The sequence below is a fragment of the Schistocerca piceifrons genome, chromosome 4 (assembly GCF_021461385.2).
Source record: "Schistocerca piceifrons isolate TAMUIC-IGC-003096 chromosome 4, iqSchPice1.1, whole genome shotgun sequence".
In the NCBI taxonomy this organism is placed as follows: domain Eukaryota; kingdom Metazoa; phylum Arthropoda; class Insecta; order Orthoptera; family Acrididae; genus Schistocerca; species Schistocerca piceifrons.
In genome coordinates, this window is record NC_060141.1 from 4,018,166 (window position 1) to 4,041,942 (window position 23,777).

The 23,777-nt window shown below is 42.0% G+C and overlaps 1 protein-coding gene across 1 annotated transcript in view; it reads left to right on the forward strand.

Annotated features, from left to right (window-relative positions):
- LOC124794847 (CXXC-type zinc finger protein 1-like) overlaps positions 1–23,777 on the forward strand; it is a 92,879-nt gene that overhangs the window by 535 nt on the left and 68,567 nt on the right.

A 23,777-nucleotide genomic window follows, 5' to 3' on the forward strand; every position in this document is an offset into this window, starting at 1 on the left:
GAATGAGAAAGATTGCGTCGCTACCATGGATTATTGTGTTTTTAGAAATCCGTGTTGACTAGTTATGTTTGTTGATGCATGATTGAAATTGTAAACCGAAGTGGTAGTTCATTATACATACAATTATACTTATTCATTGAATTATATTTAGGCACTAGTAATTATCTTCACAGGATTGGCTACTGGCTTAGTACTGTATGAATTTACCACCATGACTGATGCTTAATCAGATTGCAAAAATTAAAGATAATTTATTTTTGTGAGTTAGCTGAATGTGATAAAATGAGATATGTAAAAAGCTATGGACGAGGCTTTTTATTTGCTATGGATTTTACTGTCTTCATAAATTTTGTGCTACTTACATGAATTAAAAGCTTATGAATGTTGGCTGTTTTTATTGTAATAGTTCTTATATGAAGATATTTTGTATCTTATGGGACTACAGGGGTATTGGATGTGCGTTACATTTAAGATAATTCTACACAAAATATTTTTACTCAGGCTGACATGTAATTTCGTATCTCTTTACCCATACACATGCATGAAGACTGTACTTCAACATAATATGTATGTAATGCTGTTAGAGATTTAGAAACCGGGGTTTTTTTACTAGAAATCGCTACATGAGATATGATACAAATAGTAAAGGGTAAGGCAATCAGCCGCAAATAACTTTTATTGCAAATCCGTATTTTGCTCAATGTTTGGAAGTCTTCAGAGCTGTAACAGTAAGTTAAAATGTTAAAGGGACTTTATATATACACACAATTCCAACTGAACTGGTCATGTCGAGGGTTGAGTGCAATCAGTCCCGTTGGGACTTACTGGTTTTAATGTTTTAACTTACATTTACTGCACTGAAGGTGACCACACTGTGACCGAAAGGTGGTTGTGCAATAAACATTATTTGCGACTGATTGCTACAGGGTCACGGCACCACATATGGCCATCGTAAGGCCAGTTCAAGATATGCAACATGTTAACTATGGGGGGAAAGAAAGGTTACTTCAAAATATTGTTATAATATATAATATTGTTTCAAAGACTGTACGTTACAAGTACGTGGGAACAAATGTTCTAATTTTTATCGAAGAAGGGGGAAAAAAATACAAAATGGTGTATTTCACCAGTTTTGGCTGTATTAACTATAGCAATGGTCAGTCAGGTCTCCACTTTTGGCCACTGATTGTTATAATAAAACTGGAGAGAATGTAAATTGTTCTTTATACGATCGTATAAGAAAACAAGTGTCCATAAAGTAAATAGAAGTTACAGCAGTTGAGTGGAACAGTATTGTAATGATTGAACTAGTAACAAATTATTAATTCCACTTTAGGAACCAGAAAGAGGTTTCACCCGTATTAAAAACCCTGTAAGGGTAAGATAACATATCCTTATCATTCAGAGATTCAGATACTTTCTGCTACCAGTTTCTAATTTTTCCCCTGCAATATGAACTCTGGCCTCATTAACATTCAGCATCTTTTACACCAAAACTTTTTCTCTCTCCAAAAAACCATATAATCACTTTTTCCCTGGTTGATTGTTTGCAATGCAGCCTTAGAACTTCACAAATGTGGCTTTTCAATAAGCTTATGCATAGATACATAGTCTCTCCTTAGTAAATGGAATGTTGGAACAGTCCAGAACCAAGTCCATCAACATATAACCACCCCCCCCCCCCCAAAAAAAAAAAAAAAAAAAGAAAAAAAATTGTAGTAAGGGCCACACTGCCCAGTAGATTTCTGTGGAAGTAGAGTTGTAATTTAATGTTTTTGTGGCTTTGTATAACTTGTTTGCAGCAGCAACCGTCATTCCCTTAACAGTAGCCAACAGTGTATTTTTTACATCGCTGACAGAATATTGAAATCTGTTATCCTCAGGGTGTCTAAAAAAACTTTGAGTTAAAAATGTTATCATTTTGTAATTTGTATTGCATATTTTGAAACATGGAAAGGATAAATTACTATGAGATGGTCGAGCATGACTATTAGTTAGGTCTATCTTGGTATAAAAATAACAGAAATATTTTAAATAAACCCACTTTAATAAAATGTGCTTAGTTTCCAGCCAGATATATATTATAGATATTTTTGTATAAATTTTAAAACTTGCCAAAACAGGGCACACTCAGCTTGTCTTTTACTTATGGCCATAAGCATGGCAATAACAGGGAACCAAGAATAAATATGGTTCTGTTAATGGCCATAGATGTTTAATAGTATGTGTTCGGGTTGTACGAGACCTTACATTTGTATAAAATGAAACTATTAATACTTGACTTTACCTATGCCCAGATTAAGTTGCAGTAAGTGGGGTAGTGGCCAAACCTGCTATATGGCTGCTGGCAAATCCGTTTCCACGTGGAACCAAACCTGATATAGCACAAAGACAGCATACTGTTAAATATAAACCTAAACAATTACATAGGAGCAGTAGGTGCAAGCTCAGATTAGGAGAGGAAATCAGCCATGTCCCTTAAAATAACCACCCTGGTATTCATCTTAAGTGATTCATGGAATTTGCCAGAAATCTAGATCTGGGTCATCTTTATGTTAAGTAGCAATCTGTCTTCTCCTACATTGTTGATATTCCTACCTGGAGTTTTCATTACTTGATTCTGACGAGAAACTTAACTTTTAATTGTGATAGCACACAGGCAGTCAACTATCCTCCCGAAGATGCTTTGGTGACACATAGGAAATGCGTAAATAAGGAATTAGCATGAAACAGTAGTCATTCGTTGTCTTATGCATTTGCTTAATAACTATTGAGCCACTTAGAAGGGATTACAACAGTGTTGATTGACTTTCTTCACGTTTAAAATAGTCTTGGGACCTATAAATTGTAGAATCTTTGAAGAGAGTAAATTAACTTTTCCTGCAGACTTGAATATTTGATGTAGCTTTTGACTGTCATATATTGAAAATTGTATTGAATTACACTTACTTTTTTTTTTTTACTTATGATAGATCACTTCTCAACAACAGACATTCATTAAGCTGAGTTGAAAAAAAAGTTACAGTCTTAGGAATACCAAAATTTCTTCATCACCTATTCTTGATTCTTCTGCAATACAAGGTCAATACTATTAAAATTTTACAATATGAAGGCGCTGGTGTGGTACCTCAACTAGCTCCTACACATGCCTAGGCCTGCATGCTCACATCCTGTCTCCAAATTATGCAGCTCCTAGCGTCAGTTTTCCTGTAGTTGCTTATCAGTTAGCTTTAAGAGATGTTGCAGTGAGAGAAAGTAGATTTCTAATGCATTTGCCCCTGAACAATGATAGTAGAGCAGTACTTGGAGATTGTTGTGAGTGCTTAGAGAAGACTACGTTGTTAAAGTATGTTCATTGTTTTTTAGAATGGTAGAAAGAATGACGTTCTGCTCAGATTGTCCTAATTTACTAATGTAGCTGTACTGTGGAAATCAATGAGGGTTCTAGTATCACGCAGAGGAGTACTTGGTATCATCTCCACCTGCATTTCAGTTATGTTAAAAGTCCATGGTACAGTACATTAGAGATGCTTTTTCATAAAATTGTACAATATATTGATGGAAGACTGATAATGATATGACTGAAGGGTAGTTCAAAAGATTTGGTATTAATACAGGTATATATGCCTACCAGCTAGCACAGAGATGAGGAAGTGGAAGAATATTATGAGAAAATACAAGAACTCATCGAGAAAGAAAATAGAAATGCTTGCATTATCGTCATGGGGGACTGGAATGCAGTGGTGGGTGAAGGAAGAGATGAAGATACAGTAGGAAAATTTGGATTAGGAATAAGAAATGAGAGAGGTGAACGACTAATTAGTTTCTGTAAAGAAAATTCATTAGCAGTGGGTAACACATTATTTGAACACCACAAAAGGAGACGTTACACATGGATATCAAACTTGACTAGGGAAAGATATCAGCTGGACTACATCCTGATACAAAAAAGGTTTAGGAACTGTTTGAAGAATGCTAAAGCTTATCCAGGAGCGGATATAAATTCAGACCACAACCTAGTGATGGGAGAAATACAAGTGAAGTTGAAAAAAGTCTGGAAAGGTAAAGCAAAGGAAAGACTAAACATAGAAAGACTCGAAGAGGTAGGAAAGGCATCAGATTTGGAGAACAGATTTATGGAAAAGTGGCAAAGAGGTAGTGTTGATGTAAGTGGTAATGACAAGTGGATAAAAATGAGGGAAGGACTTGTGGACTCTGTCAAAGAAGTACTAGGAATTAGAGTATCCCAAAGCACAAGGAAAAAATGGATAATAGAAAACATGTTGAAAAAGATGGAAGAGCACAGAAAGTGGAAAAGTGTAGAAACTGAAGAAGGCAAAAAGAGGTACAGGAAACTGAATAATGAATTAAGAAGAGAAACTGAAGAAGCAAGAAAAAAATGGATGAAACAGAAATGCGACGAAATAGAGAAAATGGAGAGAGAGAGAAAGTATGAAACTATGTATAGACTAGCTAGTGAGATAGTTTTTGGATGTAAAAGAAAGAGGAATAACATGGAAATAGAAAGAGCGGATGGTACTCTAGCAGAAGAACCACAGGAGGTTTTGAACAGATGGCAAGAATATATTGAATGTCTGTATAAGGGGGATGAAATGCAAAGCGAAATTAAGGTTGAAGAGGAGCAATATGTGCCGGAAGATGGAAAGGGATTTACCATCTTGGAAGCAGAAGTAGAAAAGGCGCTGAAGGAGATGAAGAATAGGAAGGCATGTGGAATATATGATTTACCAGCAGAACTGTTGAAGAGCCTGGGAAACAAGGCAAGAGAAGAAATAGTCTACCTCTGTAACGAGATATATGACAAAGGGGAATGGCCTGAGGACTTCGCTGCAACAGTTATAATACCAATAGAGAAAAAGAGAAACACTAAAAAATGTGAAGAACACCGGTCCAGTAGTCTAATTTCTCATGCAGCTAAAGTCTTGCTGAGAGTGTTGAATAGAAGGTTATATGGCAAGCTGGATAGAGGGATTGCAGAGGAGCAGTTTGCATTTAGAAGAGGAAAAGGAACAAGAGATGCTATTGGCCTGCTAAGAACTATAGGGGAAAGATATATGGAAAAGGGTAGAGAAATCTTTGCTGTTTTTATGGATTCAGAAAAGGCTTTTGACAGAGTTCAGTGGAACAAGCTGATGGATATCTTGAAGAGGAAAGGAGTAGATTGGAAAGAGAGACGACTGATACAGAATCTATATTTACACCAGAAAGTAAAGATAAGGATTGGAAATGAAATGTCAGAAGGAAGCAGCATTGGACAAGGTGTCAGACAAGATTGTTGCCTTTCCCCACTGTTGTTTAACGTATACCTTGAAGAGATTGTTGCGAAAAGCTTAGATGGGAAAAGAGGAATATGTATTGGTGGAAAAGAGAATAGAATGTACAAGATGACATGGTATTAGTGGCAGAAAGTGAGCGGACAGTGAATAACATGCTGAAGGATCTGAATGAAGCTTGTGTGTAATATGGGATGCAAATAAACACAGCAAAAACAAAGAGTTCGGTCATCTGTACAAGACACAGACTGTCCAATATTAAAATAGGACAATCTACCATTAGCCAAGTAAGTGAATTTAAATATCTCGGAAGCACAATAACAGAAGACTTGAGATGTCACCAGGAGGTGAAAACTCAAATTGCCATAGCGAAGGAGGCATTCAACAGAAAGAGGAGACTCTTATGTGGCAAATTAGATAAAGGACTAAAGAAAAGGCTTGGCAAATGTTTTGTCTGGAGTGTGGCACTATATGGGGCAGAAACATGGACACTGAGATGAGAGGATGAAAAAAGGTTAGAAGCATTTGAGATGTGGATGTGGAGGAGAATGGAGAGAATAAGCTGGATGGAAAGAGTGAGTAATGAAAGAGTATTGGAAAGGGTTGGTGAGAGATGTCTGCTGAAGGTTGTAAGAGAAAGGAAAAAGAACAGGTTGGGACATTCATTGAGAAGGGAGTGCTTGCTAGTAGATGCTTTGGAAGGATTAGTTTGTGGGAGAAGACTGAGAGGAAGAAGGAGATACAAGATGATAGACGACATACAGGGAAGAGGAAATTATGCTGACCTGAAGAGGATGGCAGAAGACCAGACAGCCTGGAGAACTACCATGTGAAAACCTGCCTTTAGGCAGAACACTGATGATGATGATGATGATGATGATTTCATAAAATGTATTCACAAATAGTGAATACAATATTACATCAGCCGTATGGTTTACTATAGACATACGAAAATTTGGGTTGGCTCAGGACTCAAACTGGACTTCCTGTTTGTCGATGGCTGTTGGCTCAACCACTTTAGTTATCCATGCACGCCACCTGGGCTGACCCAAACCTGCACACCCCATAGTACTCACACACTGTTCATAGGAGGAGACAATGTTCTTCTTGTCTGTTTCCCATGCTTTAGCGTGAAGTACAGTTTGTGCAGTGCCTGTATTTCAAGTGTATGTATAGTTTGATGCGAATGTCTTTCAGACATGCATGAATATCTGAAGGAACAGACACTGCTGGTGATTTACAGTGATATTAATGATGATATACATTTGTGTTGAACTACACAAATACTGCACTAACTGTAGACGCTTTTTTGTTTGCGGGTAACACACGCCTCGAGTATAGCAGATGTTTTTATCACTTCATGGGAAAGGAAATGTGTGAAAAAATTCACATTGTGTAATTTCATTGTACATAAAAAAAGACTACCTTTTTATTGTGATCCTACATGGAAGACACTTTTTGAGATTTTATTTTTTTATTATTTTTATTCATCCAAGGACCATCTCACAATGGTACAATAATTGTCATTGTAATACGGTGAAAATCAATAGCTGAAGTTGCAGAATACGTATCTACACCCTATAAGGATAGAACTGGTTGTGGGCCATGGCCTTGATGGAGGAACCATCCTGGCATTTGCCTGAGGTGATCCAGGAAAGCCCAAATCAAGATGGGCGGACAGAGTGAACCCCATCCTCCCAAATATGAGGTTTGTGTCTTTAATAGTTGATTGCCTCATTCGATAGGTCCCTATTATACACTTTTCTTTGATTTACACACAATTAGCTTAATATAATTTATAACACATAGTTAGTTTCATGTTCTATGGACCATTTTGTACAATAAATCATAATGATATTGAACAAGTCATTTTACATTCAGATCACAAAGTAATTTGTAAATACAGCTACAATCTGAGCATTTTTATAAGATGATTTTTTTTTTTTACACACACACACACACACACACACACACACACACACACACACACAGACAGAGAGAGAGATGTTAGTAAATTCTTACCCACCGCCTTTTACACATTACAGTAACAGAAATTATTCTATGGAATGTGTGTTTTCAAGGCGAAACTTTTTCAGTTTGTTTTCAAATTTTACTTATCTTTCTATCAGACATTTTATATCACTGGGTAAGTGATCAAAAATTTTAGTTGCAGCACTGTGCAATCCTTTTTGTGCCAAAGAAAACTTTAATGTGGAGTAATTAATGTCATTGTTCATTCTGGTATTGTACTTAAGTACATAATTGTTCCCTTTGAACTGCAGTGGATTGTTTGTAACAAACTTGAGTGAGTAAATATACTGTGGAGCAGTAGTCAGAATGGCAAACTCCTTAAACAGATGTCTACAAGATGATAGTGAGTGAGCACCCCGTAATATTCTTACAGCACTTTTTTTTTTTGAGCAATGAAGACTTTCTTTCTTAAAGATGAGTTTCCCCAGAACGTTTTTCCATATGACATGTTGAATGAAAATTTGCAAAATATGTCAACCAACTAATTTCTCTCTCCCAAAGATTTGCAAGGAGTCTTAAGTGCACATGTGGCCGAACTAAATTGTTTTAGGAGTTCCAAACCATGTTGATTCGGGTTTAAATCGTCATAATATGGACACCTAGGAAATTTGAAGTTTCCATCATATTTGTTACTTTCTCTCATTTGTTACACAAGTGAAAGCAATGGTAAGTATATCATTGGTGTAGTAATCCTCGTTTTGCAGAACTTAAGATGTTGTCTTTTTAAAACTGGGGGTGAGACCATTTGCAGAAAACCAGTCAATAATACTTTTAAGAACTTTGTTCACCAGTTTTTCTGTTGTTGTACATATGATTGGATTGATAACAATATTAGTGTCATCTGCAAAAAGAACTAATTCTGCATGTTGTATATTAGACAGAAGATTCTTTACGTGTATGAGGAGTAATAGTGGACCTGAAACGGAGCCAAGGTGGAATCTCATTCAGAATAATGTCCCTGGACTTCTCTGGGTGAATTACTAAAGTACAGCTTCATTATCTGTTGGTTTGCTATACCATCAATCACATAAAATTTCAATTTATCCAGGAGCATACTGTGATTTCCTGAGGGTATTAGTGTTGCTCACGTGAGATACTGTTCTAGAATGTATCACCTTCTCACAAATTTTGGAAAATGTCAGCAGTGAAACAGATCAGTAGTTAGTTACATCTCTCCTGTAATCTTTCTTAAAGAGGGGTTTGATAACGACGTATTTCAGTCTCTCTGGAAAAATGCCCCGAGTTAGTGATGCATGCAATATTTCAGAGGAGACCAGGTTTATTATATGAGAACAAATCTTTAGTTGTTGTTGTTGTTGTGGTCTTCAGTCCTGAGACTGGTTTGATGCAACTCTCCATGCTACTCTATCCTGTGCAAGCTTCTTCATCTCCCAGTATCTACTGCAACCTACATCCTTCTGAATCTGCTTAGTGTATTCATCTCTTGGTCTCCCCCTATGATTTTTACCCTCCACGCTGCCCTCCAATACTAAATTGGTGATCCCTTGATGCCTCGGAACATGTCCTACCAACCGATCCCTTCTTCTGGTCAAGTTGTGCCACAAACTTCTCTTCTCCCCAATCCTATTCAATACTTCCTCATTAGTTATGTGATCTACCCATCTAATCTTCAGCATTCTTCTGTAGCACCACATTTCAAAAGCTTCTATTCTCTTCTTGTCCAAACTATTTACCGGCCATGTCTCACTTCCATACATGGCTACACTCCATACGAATACTTTCAGAAATAACTTCCTGACACTTAAATCTATACTCGATGTTAACATATTTCTTTTCTTCAGAAACGCTTTCCTTGCCATTGCCAGTCTACATTTTATATCCTCTCTACTTCGTCCATCATCAGTTATTTTGCTCCCCAAATAGCAAAACTCCTTTACTACTTTAAGTGTCTCATTTCCTAATCTAATACCCTCAGCATCACCCGACTTAACTCGACTACATTCCATTATCCTCGTTTTGCTTTTGTTGACGTTCATCTTATATCCTCCCTTCAAGACACCATCCATTCCGTTCAACTGGTCTTCCAAGTCCTTTGCTGTCTCTGACAGAATTACAATGTCATCGGCGAACCTCAAAGTTTTTATTTCTTCTCCATGGACTTTAATACCTACTCCAAATTTTTCTTTTCTTTCCTTTACTGCTCACTCAATATACAGACTGAATAACATCGGGGAGAGGCTACAACCCTGTCTCACTCCCTTCCCAACCACTGCTTCCCTTTCATGTCCCTAGACTCTTATAACTGCCATCTGGTTTCTGTACAAATTGTAAATCACCTTTAGCTCCCTGTATTTTACCCCTGCCACCTTCAGAATTTGAAAGAGAGTATTCCAGTCAACATTGTCAAAAGCTTTCTCTAAGTCTAATCTTTAGTACTGTATTGAAAAATGTATCAAAACCAGATGAGCTTTTATTTTTGAGAGAATTTATAATTTTCTTAATTTCAGAGAAAGAAGTTGGTGATAAATTTGTATAACTGAATTTTATGACAGTTACTTTTTTAACATACTGCTGTGATTTTTACCTTGAACTATATTTAAGAAATGGTTATTACATTCATTTACTGCCTGTGACTCATCATTTATAGCCCTTCCATTCAGTTCATTAGTGATGGTATCCTTTTCTTTCGCTGGTTGTCCTGTCTTTAGTTTCACTACATTCCATATAGCCTTAAGCCTGCTGTTGGAATTATTGATTTATGACATTACGTGCATCTTCTTTGATTTTTTGGAAACTTTTATTAATAATTCTTAGTAGTTTTTGTAGTGTGCAACTACTGCAGTTAGTTGTTAGTTACTTGTTACATTGATCAATCTCATAGTCACCATTATGATTGGATTGTGTCAAGTGCATCAGAAATGCACATACGGATTGAGATTTTTGAAAGCGTAAATATTTTATTACCTTTCCTATTCTCTTAAATGGCACAAAATGCATATATTATACCTGTTGTTGTGGTCTTCAGTCCTGAGACTGGTTTGATGCAGCTCTCCATGCTACTCTGTCCTGTGCAAGCTTCTTCATCTCCCAGTACCTACTGAAACCTACATCCTTCTGAATCTGCTTAGTGTATTCATCTCTACGATTTTTACCCTCCACGCTGCCCTCCAATACTAAATTGGTGATCCCTTGATGCCTCAGAACATGTCCTACCAAGCGATCCCTTCTTCTAGTCAAGTTGTGCCACAAACTCCTCTTCTCCCCAATTCTATTCAATACCTCCTCATTAGTTATGTGATCTACCCATCTAATCTTCAGCATTCTTCTTCATTAGCACCACATTTTGAAAGCTTCTATTCTCTTCTTGTCTAAACTATTTATCGCCCATGTTTCACTTCCATACATGGCTACACTCCATACAAATACTTTCAGAAACGACTTCCTGACGCTTAAATCTATACTCGATGTTAACAAATTTCTCTTCTTCAGAAACGCTTTCCTTCCCATTGCCAGTCTACATTTTATATCCTCTCTACTTCGATCATCATCAGTTATTTTGCTCCCCAAATAGCAAAACTCCTTTACTACTTTAAGTGTCTCATTTCCTAATATAATACCCTCAACATAACCCGACTTAATTCGGCTACATTCCATTATCCTCGTTTTGCTTTTGTTGATTTTCATCTCTTATCCTCCCTTCAAGACACTATCCATTCCGTTCAACTGCTCTTCCAAGTCCTTTGCTGTCTCTGACAGAATTACAATGCCATCGGCGAACCTCAAAGTTTTTATTTCTTCTCCATGCATTTTAATACCTACTTCGAACTTTTGTTTTGTTTCCTTCACTGCTTGCTCAATATACAGGTTGAATAACTTCGGGGAGAGGCTACAACCCTGTCTCACTCTCTTCCCAACCACTGCTTCCCTTTCATGCCCCTCAACTCTTATAACTGCCATTTGGTTTCTATACAAATTGTAAATAGCCTTTCGCTCGCTATATTTTACCCCTGCCACCTTCAAAATTTGAAAGAGAGTATTCCAGTCAACATTGTCAAAAGCTTTCTGTAAGTCTACAAATGCTAGATACGTAGGTTTGCCTTTCCTTAATCTTTCTTCTAAGAGAAGTCGTAAGGTCAGTATTGCCTCACGTGTTCCAACATTTCTACGGAATCCAAAGTGATCTTCCCTGAGGTCAGCTTCTACCAGTTTTTCCATTCGTCTGTAAATAATTCGTGTTAGTATTTTGCAGCTGTGACTTATTAAATTTCACATCTGTGAACACCTGCTTGCTTTGGGATTGGAATTATTATATTCTTCTTGAAGTCTGAGCGTATTTCGTCTGTCTCGTACATCTTGCTCACCAGATGGTAGAGCTTTGTCAGGACTGGCTCTCCCAAGGCCGTCAGTAGTTCTAATGGGTTGTTGTCTACTCCCGGGGCCTTGTTTCGACTCGGGTATTTCGGTGCTCTGTCAAACTCTTCCCGCAGTATCATATCTCCCATTTCATCTTCATCTACATCCTCTTCCATTTCCATAATATTGTCCTCAAGAACATCGCCCTTGTATAGGCCCTCTATATACTCCTTCCACCTTTCTGCTTTCCCTTCTTTGCTTAGAACTGGGTTTCCATCTGAGCTTCTGATATTCTTACAAGTGGTTCTCTTTTCTCCAAAATACCTATAGATTTATTTATCCCTATTCAAGAAATAATCTATGGTATAGAAGGAGTTGTCAAGGAGATGCAATTTCAATTTATTTTTGACACTATTACTGCTGTCTGTTGGACATTTTATTTCATCTGGTAATTTATCGAAAAGTTTTACAGCAGCATATTCTATCCCTTTCTGTGCCAAAGATAGGTTAAGTAGAGGATAGTGTAAGTCTCCACCCCTCTCGCCTTATCACCTCCTCCCTAGTCCCATCTCCCACCCGCTGCTAATGCACCCACCTATCTTTCCCCTTCCCTGCTCCTCTCCTTCTTCACCCTCCATCCCCCTCCCCTTTACCCACCTCCCTGCCCCACAACCAAGCGACATTGCTCTTGTTGGCAGTCTAGTCCCTGCATGCTCCACCAGACAGCACCCTTCCCTCTCCCACACCGACACCCACACCCTGCTATCCCTTCCCCATCCCCACCCCCTCCAGATTGCTGCTTCCATTCCACGCGACAGTTGCATTCCAGTACGAGCTGCCAGGGATGGTCATCACATGTTTGGTGAGGTGTGCATCCTTTTGTGAATTTTTATGTGTGTGCATTTCATTTTCTGACAAAGGCTTTGGCTGAAAACGAATGTGTAAGAGTCTTTTCATTTTGCCTTTCTGCAACTTAACATGTCATCTTTATGGCAACTAGCCATCTATTTTTTCCTTATATTGTTGGTATTCCAATCACGGGTTTCCATAGTTTGATTTAGCTATGAGGGTGTTTAGGGTGATTCAAAAAAATTGTTTACAAACTGACATGCCACATCGGGCATACAACGATTAGTAATCTCATAGGAATGGGAGGTCACAAATGCTATGAGAAGCCACTATGGTTATGGGTGGACTGGCATAGTCGGAGACTGGTTATTTGGGCCATACATTTCCCAGACTGACTTGACAGTGCAAGTATCTCGTATTACTTCTACCAGACATGCCGAATGATGTTCCCATGCCTGTTGGTCTCCCCCCCCCCCCCCCCCCCCCCCCCCCGCCCCCCCCCCGCCCGCCCGCCGCCAAGCAGAAAAGTGCAGCCTTTTCAGCTGCTGGATTGGCCACCACGATCACCTGATCTGTCCCCAGACACTTTTTTCTTGGGGAGGAGGGTTTATCTGAAGGGCCTTGTGTATGAAACACCTGTTACACCACTGTAGGACCTAGTGAGCAGGATTGTTGCAGAAGCAGGATCTCTTCAAGATACACAAGGTATCTTTGACAATGTGTGCCGTTCAATGCAGTATCGAAGTCAGGCATATCTTGATGCATCTGAATGGAACTTTGAGCATCTCGTGTAGTGGGCATACATTTATAGCATGTGACTAAGTAACTTAAATGCCATTTAGTAGCCCTGGATGGCCTTTGCCGTGCCCATTTTCTGTGTGATCAGTAATCTTTGTATTATGCACGATGTGCCATGATAGCTTGTAATCATTTTTTTGAATCACTGTGTATATGTATGAATGTGTACTGTATAGCTGTTGAGAAGGATTTGCCCAAAAACTAGAAACATTTTCGGTTTTGTTTGTGTGCATATCCAATACTCGGCACACGTCAACTGTTTGGTGAGGGGTAACATTTAGTACCTCTGTTAACTGTATTCCACCAAGGCGCTTCAATACCATGCTTTAGTAATTAATTTTCTTTTTTTGCCATTTACAATGATACTTTTCATGTGCCAGGATTCATCTCATGTTAATTGATAACCTATTTGCAGGAAATCATTCAATACTTTCTCTGAACATCATTTACCATCTGTTATTGTTTGCCATTGGTTGGTTTGATTAAGATTGTTTGATTACATTTTGTGTGGAGAAAACATAAGTTTTCATGGTTGGTAAGAGAAGAAGAAGTGATAGTGTACATTTTGTGATCATTCCGATGCCTAAAGTTTTTTAAACAGTAACCACACCCCACCCCTATCAATTGGGTGGCCCCCATGTGTGCTAATAGAAAAGAGTAGACTAGTGATGATAGTAGTAAAATCTTGTGAAAGTGGTACATTGAATTTGAGTTCAGTAGTAATATTGAAGATGGAATAGTTGTCAGATTTCTGCATGTTATACTAACAAAATTGTGGGCTTTTTACTGATATTAATTATCACGATATCCACTAAGTAGTTGCAGTTTATAAGTTGACTAATTTTAGTATCATGTTTCAGGCTTATTTTAATGCTCTTAAAAGAAACTGACTGCACCAGTTACATACAGTGTGTTTAGAAATTGTTTATTTGAAATGTTTGATACGTATATGAGATGTGTATTAATTTGATGATTGTCTTTAATAATTGGATGATTTTGTTCATGGACTTATATTTCAGTTTATTTAATAAGGACGTGCTTAACTTTACCTCCAGCAAAGTAGCATTCCTTTCCTGCAGCAGACATATTGTAATGAATTATACATTGTACAATTACAGAATAAATACATTGTAGGCGACTTGCCTACAACAAATAATTGCATAGCCGTCTGGTATAATGAGTTAACGAAAAAATATTTATTCCCAAAAACTCACAATGAGAAGAAACTAAAAAAACAACAGAGAAGTAACAAAAACTAGGAGACTCTATAGTCTTATGGCAAAGATAAAAACTCTCATGCACTTTTGATATCACTTTGCACCAGACATGAAAATTATCACTGCCACACAGCCCCCCCCCCTCCCCCCTTAAAGTGCGGAGTTCCAGGGCAGGGATATCTTGATACTTGAATTTTATTCGACATCCAGCTCTGGTGTGCATCGGGTGTCTAAGGGGCGGTGACGTTGTTGTTTGTGGTGGTGGTTCACCTGTCTCAGACGATGTACTGAGCGGTGTTTCGGTATGCTCTGCATCCATCGTGTGTTGATGTACAGGCGTGGTGTCAGAGGTCGGAGAGGGTAAAACCCATGCTGGCTTGACATGCTCAATCGATTCCTTTGTCGGAACACCATTCTACATTATGTCCACGGTATGCTTATTTCTACTGAGCACCTGAAATGGGCCCGTATATGATGGTTGTAAAGGCAGATCTGACTGAGTCTGTTGGCAACTTTACGTGAGAGCAATTGTATAAGTCTTTGTGTACAGACACCTTACGGTCGTCCTCTTGATGACTTCGTGTTTCACGCCCAGCCCAGTCTCTCTTGCGCTTAAAGATAACTTGTGGTCGCTGTAGCGTGCGTAGCTGTGTTCGCAAATCCTCTATTGCAGTTTTTAAATCTCTAATTTTGCTTGAACTTTTTGTTGTTTGTTGCGTAGCGACCGCGGCACAGTTCACTGTTATATCATCAGTTAGGTCTTGCTGGTAATGGTAGTTACCGTACGTGGCATCTGTCGACGTCATTGCAACTGTTGCAGTAGGCTCGTGCGTCTCGTGGATTCTGTCTGCAGCGAGCATCAGTTTGTCAACTGATCTTTCGTCGCATATACTTAGTGTAGTTCTTACTTGCGTTGGTAGCTGTTGTTGCCATACGTGGAGTAACAGTCTATCAGAGACTGTCGAACTATCTACCAGGCTGCGTAAATGACGCCAGTATTCTGACGGGGTCCTATCTGCCCGTTTCTCGGTGCTGAGTAGAAATAAGCACATCACTGCCACAACATTTATGATAGGAGTAAAGGGATTAGTCCTTGCTTACATTTGGGTCATTCAATGCCAAGTTACCTAGAGGTTCCATGATGACAAACTATTTTGATGAAATGTTGTGTGAATGTTGTTACATGTTCCCAGTATATCTTAATAAAGTTTCACAATCACCAGTACAGTACTTGCAATGATATGTTTACTTATTGCTTATTTAATCTGACCAGATTATGGCCTTTAGGCCCACTCTTACACCTGACCGAGAAAAACTCACACCAAACATTTTACAAAAACATTTCCAATATTAACAGTAATAATAGTAAAGGACATTTAGACCGATATAGATTAGCTGAGCACATGTGAAGCTGTGTTTAGTATTTAAAGGAGCAGAGTGCATAAAGGAGGATGGTGCGAAGATGGAAATCACAGTGACAATGTCTGTTAGGAAAGAACATAATATAAGCAGAGGGCCCTGCTAACAAGGGGTAGGGAAAAGCTATGGGCGAAGGGGGACTTCGAAGAATGAGCTGCAAAAAACATGGGAGAGGTGGCTATTGTGATAGAAGGTGGACCATTAACTGTCTTTTCAAGTTTGGAAGGTATTTAATTTCTCTTATGTTTTGAGGAAGATTGTCCCTGACACAGAAAACAATTTAGAGAGTGTTATGTGACTGTACAGAGAGAATTTTACTTCTTTTTGGGAATGAATATTTCTGCTGTGCTGTTCAGGTAGTAGAATAACATCTACATCTATACTCTGCAAAACACCATGAAGTCTATGGCAGCAGATAGCACAAAGAACGATTATTTGTATGTTTCTGTGTGTGCTGTGATTATTCCAATCTTGTCCTCATAGTCCCTATGTGACCAATACGTAGCGGGTTGTAATTACTCCTAGAATCTTTGTTTAAAGCCAGTTCGTGAAACTATGTTAGTTAACTTTCTCAGTATAGTTTATGTCCACCTTCAAGAGTCTTTCAGTCCATTTCTTCAGCATCACTGTAACACTCTCAAAAGGGTTCAACAAATTTGTGACTGTTTGTGCTGCCCTTCTCTCTATACGTTAAATTCCGCCTTCCATCTTATTTAGTGCGGGTCCAAAACATTTGAGTAATATTCTAGAATTGGTTGCATGAGTGATTTGTAAGCAGTCTGGTTTGTAGCCTGATTACTCTTCCCCAGTATTCTCCTCCTCGCCGCCTCCCCCCCCCCCCCCCCCCTGCATGTCCAGGTGTTAGAATAGGCCCAAGGTATTCCTCCCTGTCATAAGAGGCGACTAAAAGGAGTCTCATACTTTTCGGCCCTATGAGTTCAGGTCCCATTCTATGGTTTGACATGCCACTTTTAAAAATCTACAGAAGTGCGGGCCATAGGAGAAAGGATGCCTTACGTGGTGCACAAGTGCCCTTAGATTCGATCTCCTGAATCTCTTGTCATGGCTTTGCGTCTCCACCTGCGATTCGACTATTTGGGTGAGGACACTTTATAGGGAGTGTCGTCTTCTTCTGTTGTCTCGTATCCTCTTTCGCCCCCATGACAATATTGGATTTCACTGCACCCAATGTCCAGCACGGTAGCCAGTCCATTGTGGTGGGGCCATCATGTACCCGTTTGGTGGTAGCCCCGTGACAACACGGGGATTGCACTGCTGATGCCTGAGCTGTAAATTCCCCACGTATGCCAAGGAGTAGATGCCTGTCTTTCTGGGGCATCAGGACTCCCGGCAATGGCCATCGTGCCAGTTGGCCTTTGCTGTGGCTGGGTGGTGCCCGTGGGGACACCCCCTGATCGGAGTGGATGGTATCAGGGTGGATGACCTGCAATGAAGCAGACTAAGTCATCTCTTGCTGGTGATCATATGGCACCAGCAGTCTCTAAGAAGGGCAAGATAGAATACAATGCCGAGAGGTACGACCCTAAATCGTTGCGCTTCCTCGCTACACCTTGGGAGGAATGTAGAACTACAGAACGGAGAGAGCCATATTCGCCTCAGTTTTTATTCTGTAGCAGAACCGATGGGGACTCTTTTCTACCGATGAAACGTCAATTTGTCGTCGAACACCTTGAGGAAAAGTTTGGAGAAGTGACAGCACTGTCCAAGATAAGAAACTGCGCAGTCTCGACTCGGACAGTATCCCCAGCCCAATCCTGAGCGTTACTCGCCTGTGACAAGCTGGATGATATTCCTGTTTCCGTCACCCCCCAAAAAGCCTCAACGTGGTCCAGGGGATTATTTTCCACTGTGACCACCTCTTGCAGTCTGACGACGAGCTCCACGCCAATTTAGAACGGCGGGGTATTCGTTTCATCTGGAGCGTTTACAGGAGACCCAAAAACAAGTGGGTTACTACCACTGCCTTCGTCTTGGCCTTTGATGGTGATACATTGTCCGAAAAGGTCAAGGTGATGGTTTATCGCTGTGATGTTAAATCGTACGTCCCTCCTCCTATGCAGTACTTTAAGTGCTCTAAGTTTGGGCACACGTCTTCCCACTGCACTCGAAGCGCCACATGTCGAGACTGCGGATGTCTGCTGCACCGAGATACTCCACGTGTGCCGCCTCCCACCTGCATCAACTGTGGAGAGCACCACCCTCCCTGCTCGCCAGACCGCCCAGTGCTCCAAAAGGAGCGGAAAATTGTGGAGTACGAGACCCTGGACCAGTTGACTTACACAGAGGCTAAATGTAAATTCAAAAGATTACACACCGTTCGGTTGACGTCGATATATGCTATAGCTACGTCACCATTGCCGTCCCGAGTGCCAGTGTTTACTCACTCTGTGCCACGAACAGTGGGCCTTGTGGGCCTCCAGAATACATCTGCCCCTTTGGTGGTAGGGGGCAAATCTTCCTCCATTCCTCCCAAAGCACCTATTTTGGGAGCAAGGCCCCCCAAACACAGGAGGCATCGGTCCCCTTCCCCCAGCCGGAGAAGCAACGGCCTCCTCCTGCTCCCCTCGTGCGGAAGGGGTCCCTCGGGGCCCTCTCTTCCGAGGTCTCCACTAATGCCACGGCGGACACTCACGAGTGGCTAAAGGATCCAAAAGCTGCCGGACGAAGAGCTTCACGGTCTTCCTCCGCGACTGAAGCTGCTTCGGAGAAATCTTCCCAGCGAGCCCCTAAAGAGAAGCGAGAGAGCAAGCAAACTAAGTAGTAGTCTGCTACGACACGAGACCCTCCGGTGGCCCCGACGCCACCACTCCCTATCAATTCTGCATCTGAGGGTGCAGTGGAGATCTTAGCGTCCCCCGCGGACCTGGATATCACTGATGCCTCGTGCACCATAGAAATGGCTACAAATACTCAGTCGGAGGCAGCAGATGACACTGAGGCGTAACCTGCCTCCTTGCGCATTTCTGCCTTCCCAGCCTCACGATAACGTCATCCTCCAGTGGAATTGCGGCAGTTTTTTCCACCATCTGGCCGAGCTACGGCAACTGTTAAACTTTACACCTGCTTTCTGGATTGCCCTCCAGGAAACCCGGTTCCCGGCAATGTAGACCCCTGCCCTCCGTGGCTATAAGGGATATTACAGGAACTGTAGCAATTATAATAGTGTGTCAAGTGGAGTTTGCGTCTATGCCCTGAACTCGGTATGCAGTGAACCTGTGCCCCTTCAAACCACTCTTTCTAATTTACGTGTAGCCTCTGTGTAACTCAGCTGGTCCAGGGTCTTGTACTCCATAATTTTCCGCTCCTTTTGGAGTACTGGGCAGTCTGGCGAACAGGGGGAGTGGTACTCTCCACAGTTGATGCAGGTGGGAGGCTCGCACATGCAGTATCTCGGTGCAGCAGACATCCGCAGTCTCGACATATGGCGCTTAGAGTGCAGTGGGAAGACGTGTGCCCAAACTTCGAGCACTTAAAACACCGCATATGGGGAGGGACGTATAGCTGGTAGGATAAGGACGATGCAGGAAATAACTGTCTGCAACGTTTATCTTCCTCCAGTGGTGCAGTACCCCTGAACGCAGTGGCTGCACTGATTGATCAACTCCCTAAACCTTTCCTACTTTTGGGAGATTTTAACACTCATAACCCCTTGTGGGGTGGCACCATTCTTACTGGCCGAGGCAGACGTGTCGAAAATGTACTGTCACAACTCGAGCTCTGCCTCTTAAATACTGGCGCCGCCACTCGTTTCAGTGTGACACGTGGCACATATTCGGCCTTTGATCTCTCGGTTTGTGGTCCTGGCCTTCTCCCATCTGTCCACTGGAGAGCACGTGACGACCTGTGTCGTAGTGACCACTTGCCCATCTTCTTGTCACTGCCCCAGTGTCAGGCCCACAGACGCCTGCCCAGATGGGCTTTAAACGAGGCAGACTGGGAAACTTTCACCTCTGTTGTCGCCGTCGACTCTCACCCACACAGTAACATCGATGTGGTGCTTGAGCAGGTAACTACAGTGATCATTTCTGCGGCAGACAACGCGAACCCTCATTCTTTAGGGTGATCCGGTGAAAGACGGTCCCTCGGTGGTTGCCGTAGGTCGCCGAGGCAATTAAGGAGCGGCAGCGAGCTTTACAGTGGCGTAAGTGGCACCCTTCCCTGGAGCACCTCGTAGCCTTTAAAGAGCTCCGTGCCCGCATTCGCCATCTTATCAAAAGGCGGAGAGAGGAGTGTTGTGAGAAGTGTGTGTCGACCATTGGGTGCCGTACGTCACCTTTCCAAGTCTGTTCTAAGATCAAACTAGTTTTTGGGTACCAGACCTCAACAGGTGTTCCTGGTGTTAACATAAAAGGCGTGTTATCTACTGACGCAAATGAGATTGCCGAGCGCTTTGCTGAGCACTGTGCTCGTGCCTCTGTGTCGGAGAATTACCCCCGGCCTTTTGCACTCACAAACGGCGGATGGAAGAGAAAGTCCTCTCATTCACCACACTCCACAGTGATCCCTATAACGCCCCATTTACAAAGCGGAGCTCCTCAGTGCCCTTGCACATTGCCCCGACACAGCTTCTGGGCCCGATCGGATCCACAGTCAGATGATTAAATATCTCTCGTCTGACTACAAGCTACATCTCGTCGTGATATTCGACTGGATCTGGTGCAATGGTGTCTTTCCATCGCACTGGCAGGAGAGCACCATCATACCAGTGCTCAAACCCAGCAAAAACTTGCCTGATGTGGACAGCTATCGGCTCATCAGCCTCAGCAACATTCTTTGTAAGCCGCTGGAACATACGGTGTGTTGGCAGTTGGGTTGGGTCCTGGAGTCAGGTGGCCTACTGGCTCCGTGCCAGGGTGGCTTCCGCCTGGGTCGCTCGACCGCTGATAATCTTGTCCCTCGTGTCTGCCATCCGAACAGCCTTTTCCAGAAGCCAACACCTTTTTGCCGTATTTTTTGATTTATGAAAAGCATATGACACCAACTGGCGACGACATATCCTTCGCACATTATACGAGTGGGGTATCCGAGGCCTGCTCCCAGTTTTTATCCAGAATTTCCTGTTGCTTCGTACTTTCCTTGTCCAAGTTGGTGCCACCCATAGTTCCCCCATGTCCAGGAAAATGGGGTCCGACAGGGGTCTGTATTGAATGTGTCTGTTTTTAGCGGCCATTAACGGTCTAGCAGCAGCTGTAGGGCCGTCCGTCTCACCCTCTCTTTATGCAGATGACTTCTGCATTTCGTACTGCTCCACCAGTACTGGTGTTGCTGAGCGGCGCCTACAGGGAGCCATCCAAGGGTGCAGTCGTGGACTCCAGCCCACGGCTTTAAGTTTTCGGCCACAAAGTCATGTGCTAAGCACTTCTGTCTGCATCGTACTGTTCATCCGGAACCAGAACTTTACCTTAATGACGAGCTGCTCACTGTAGTGGAGTCATATCCATTCTTAGGGCTGGTTTTCGACGCCCAATTGACTTGGCTTCCTCACCTTCGCCAGCTTAAGCAGAAGTGTTGGCAGCACCTCAATGCCCTCCACTGCCTGAGCAACACCAACTGGGGTGCAGCTAGCCCTATGCTGCTGCAGCTATACAGAGCCCTTGTCCAATCCCACCGTGACTATCAGAGTCTGGTTTATGGTTCGGTGGCACCCTCAGCATTGCGTTTACTCGACCCAGTGCACTACTGTGGTATTCGACTAGCGATGGGAGCTTTTAGGACGAGTTTGGTGAGCAGCGTCCTTGTGGAGGCTGGAGTTCCTCCAGTGCATGTCAGGCTTGCACAAACCTCACCAGTTACGTTGCACACATTCGTAGTTCTCCTGCACAACCGAATTATCATCTCCTTTTTCCTCCCGTGGCAGTTCATCTCCTGCATCAGCAGTCCAGGTCAGGGCTTACAATTGCAGTTCGTGTCCGATCCCTTCTACCTGAACTAGAGTCCTTGCCTTTACCACCTATACTTTAGGTCCATTCACGTACACCTCCATGATGTACACCATAGGCCATGGCTTCACCTGGGTCTTTCACTTGGCCCAAAGGACTCAGTTCACCCAGCAGCTCTCCGCTGTCACTTCATCTCGATTTTTGACGTGTATTGGGGCTATGGGTGGTTTACACCAACAGCTCAATGGGTGATGGTCACTTTGGGTTTGCATATGTCCATGGAGGACACATTGAACACCATTCCTTGCTCGATGGCTGCAGTGTTTTCGCTGCAGAGCTGGTGGCTATATCTTGTGCTCTTGAGCACATCCGTTCGTGCCCTGAGGAGTCGTTTGTTCTGTGCACTGACTCCTCGAACAGCATACAAGCTATTGACCAGTGCTAACCTCGTCATCCTTTGGTAGCGACCATCCAGGAGTCCATCTATGCCCTGGAACAATCCGGTTGTTCAGTGGTATTTGTATGGACCCCAGGACACATTGGAATTCCAAGCAACGGACTTGCTGACAGGCTGGCAAAACAGGCTACACGAAACTGCTTATGGAGACCAGCATTCCAATAACTGACTTGCATTCATTTTTACATCACCAGGTTTTTTTGCTTTGGGAGACTGAATGGCTTAGTCTCAGTACACGCAACAAACTGCATGCCATTAAGGAGACTACGAATGTGTGGCAGTCCTCCATGCGGGTCTCTCGCAGGGACTCTGTGGTTCTCTGCCGGCTCTGCATTGGCCACGCTTGGGTGACCCACGGCTACCTCCTGTGCTGTGAAGACCTGCTTCTGTGTCGATGCGGTGCTCAGTTGACAGTGGCCTATATTCTGGTGCACTGTCCCACTTTGACTGCTCTGCGACGAAATCTTCGGTTACTGAACTCATTGCCTCTAATTTTATCTGACAACGCCTCATCAGCAGATTTAGTTTTACGTTTATTCATGAGGGTGGGTTTTATCATTTGATCTAAATTTTAGTGCATGTCCTTTGTTGCAGAGTGGCTGGCTTCTCCTTTTTATTCTCGTGGTCAGCCAGCCTTGATAATCTGTTTTGTCATTTTAATCTCTTCTACCTGTTTCTTGCGTTTCTGTGGTTTTCTTCTCCCCTTTTTCCCATTTAAGTGTTTGTTGCCCTTCTGTCGTTCTTGTTGTTTTTTCCTTTCTCTCCATTTTGTGTTATCGGTATTGCTTGTTTTATTCTCACCCTTCTTTCATTGTTTTATTCAGAACAAGGGACTGATGACCTGTCTTTTTTTTCCCTCCCCCCACACCCCCTCCCTTTTAAACCACCCAACCAATCCAATATTCTACCAGTAAGCCAGGTCTAACACCTGCGTTATCCACAACTGAGCATAAGTGATCATTCCATTTCATATCCCGACAAAGTGTTACAGTGACCTATTCCTACTGTGAATCATTGCTATCGTAGTTGTAGGATACGGCATTTTTCCATTTTGTGAAGTGCACAGTTTTACATTTCTGAAGATTTAAAGTAAGCTGTCAATCTTTGCACCACTTTGAAACGATATAAAGATCTCGCTGAATATTTATGCAACTTCTTTCAGGTATTACTTCATTATAGGTAACTGCATCATCTGTCTGTAAGGTCATTAATGTACAGCATTAACAGCAAGGGGCCCAACACATTTCCCTGGGGCACAACTAAAGTTACTTCTACATCTGATGATGACTCTCCATCCAAGATAACATGTTGTGTCCTCCCTACCAAAAGTCCGTAATCCAGTCACAAACTTCACTTGATACCTTAAGTGATCGAACTTTTGACAAGAAGTGTAGGTGTGATACTCAGTCAGATGCTTTTCAAAAATCAAGGAACACTGCATCAACCTGGCTGCCTTGATCCAAAGATTTCGGTATGACATTTGAGAAAAGTGCGTGTT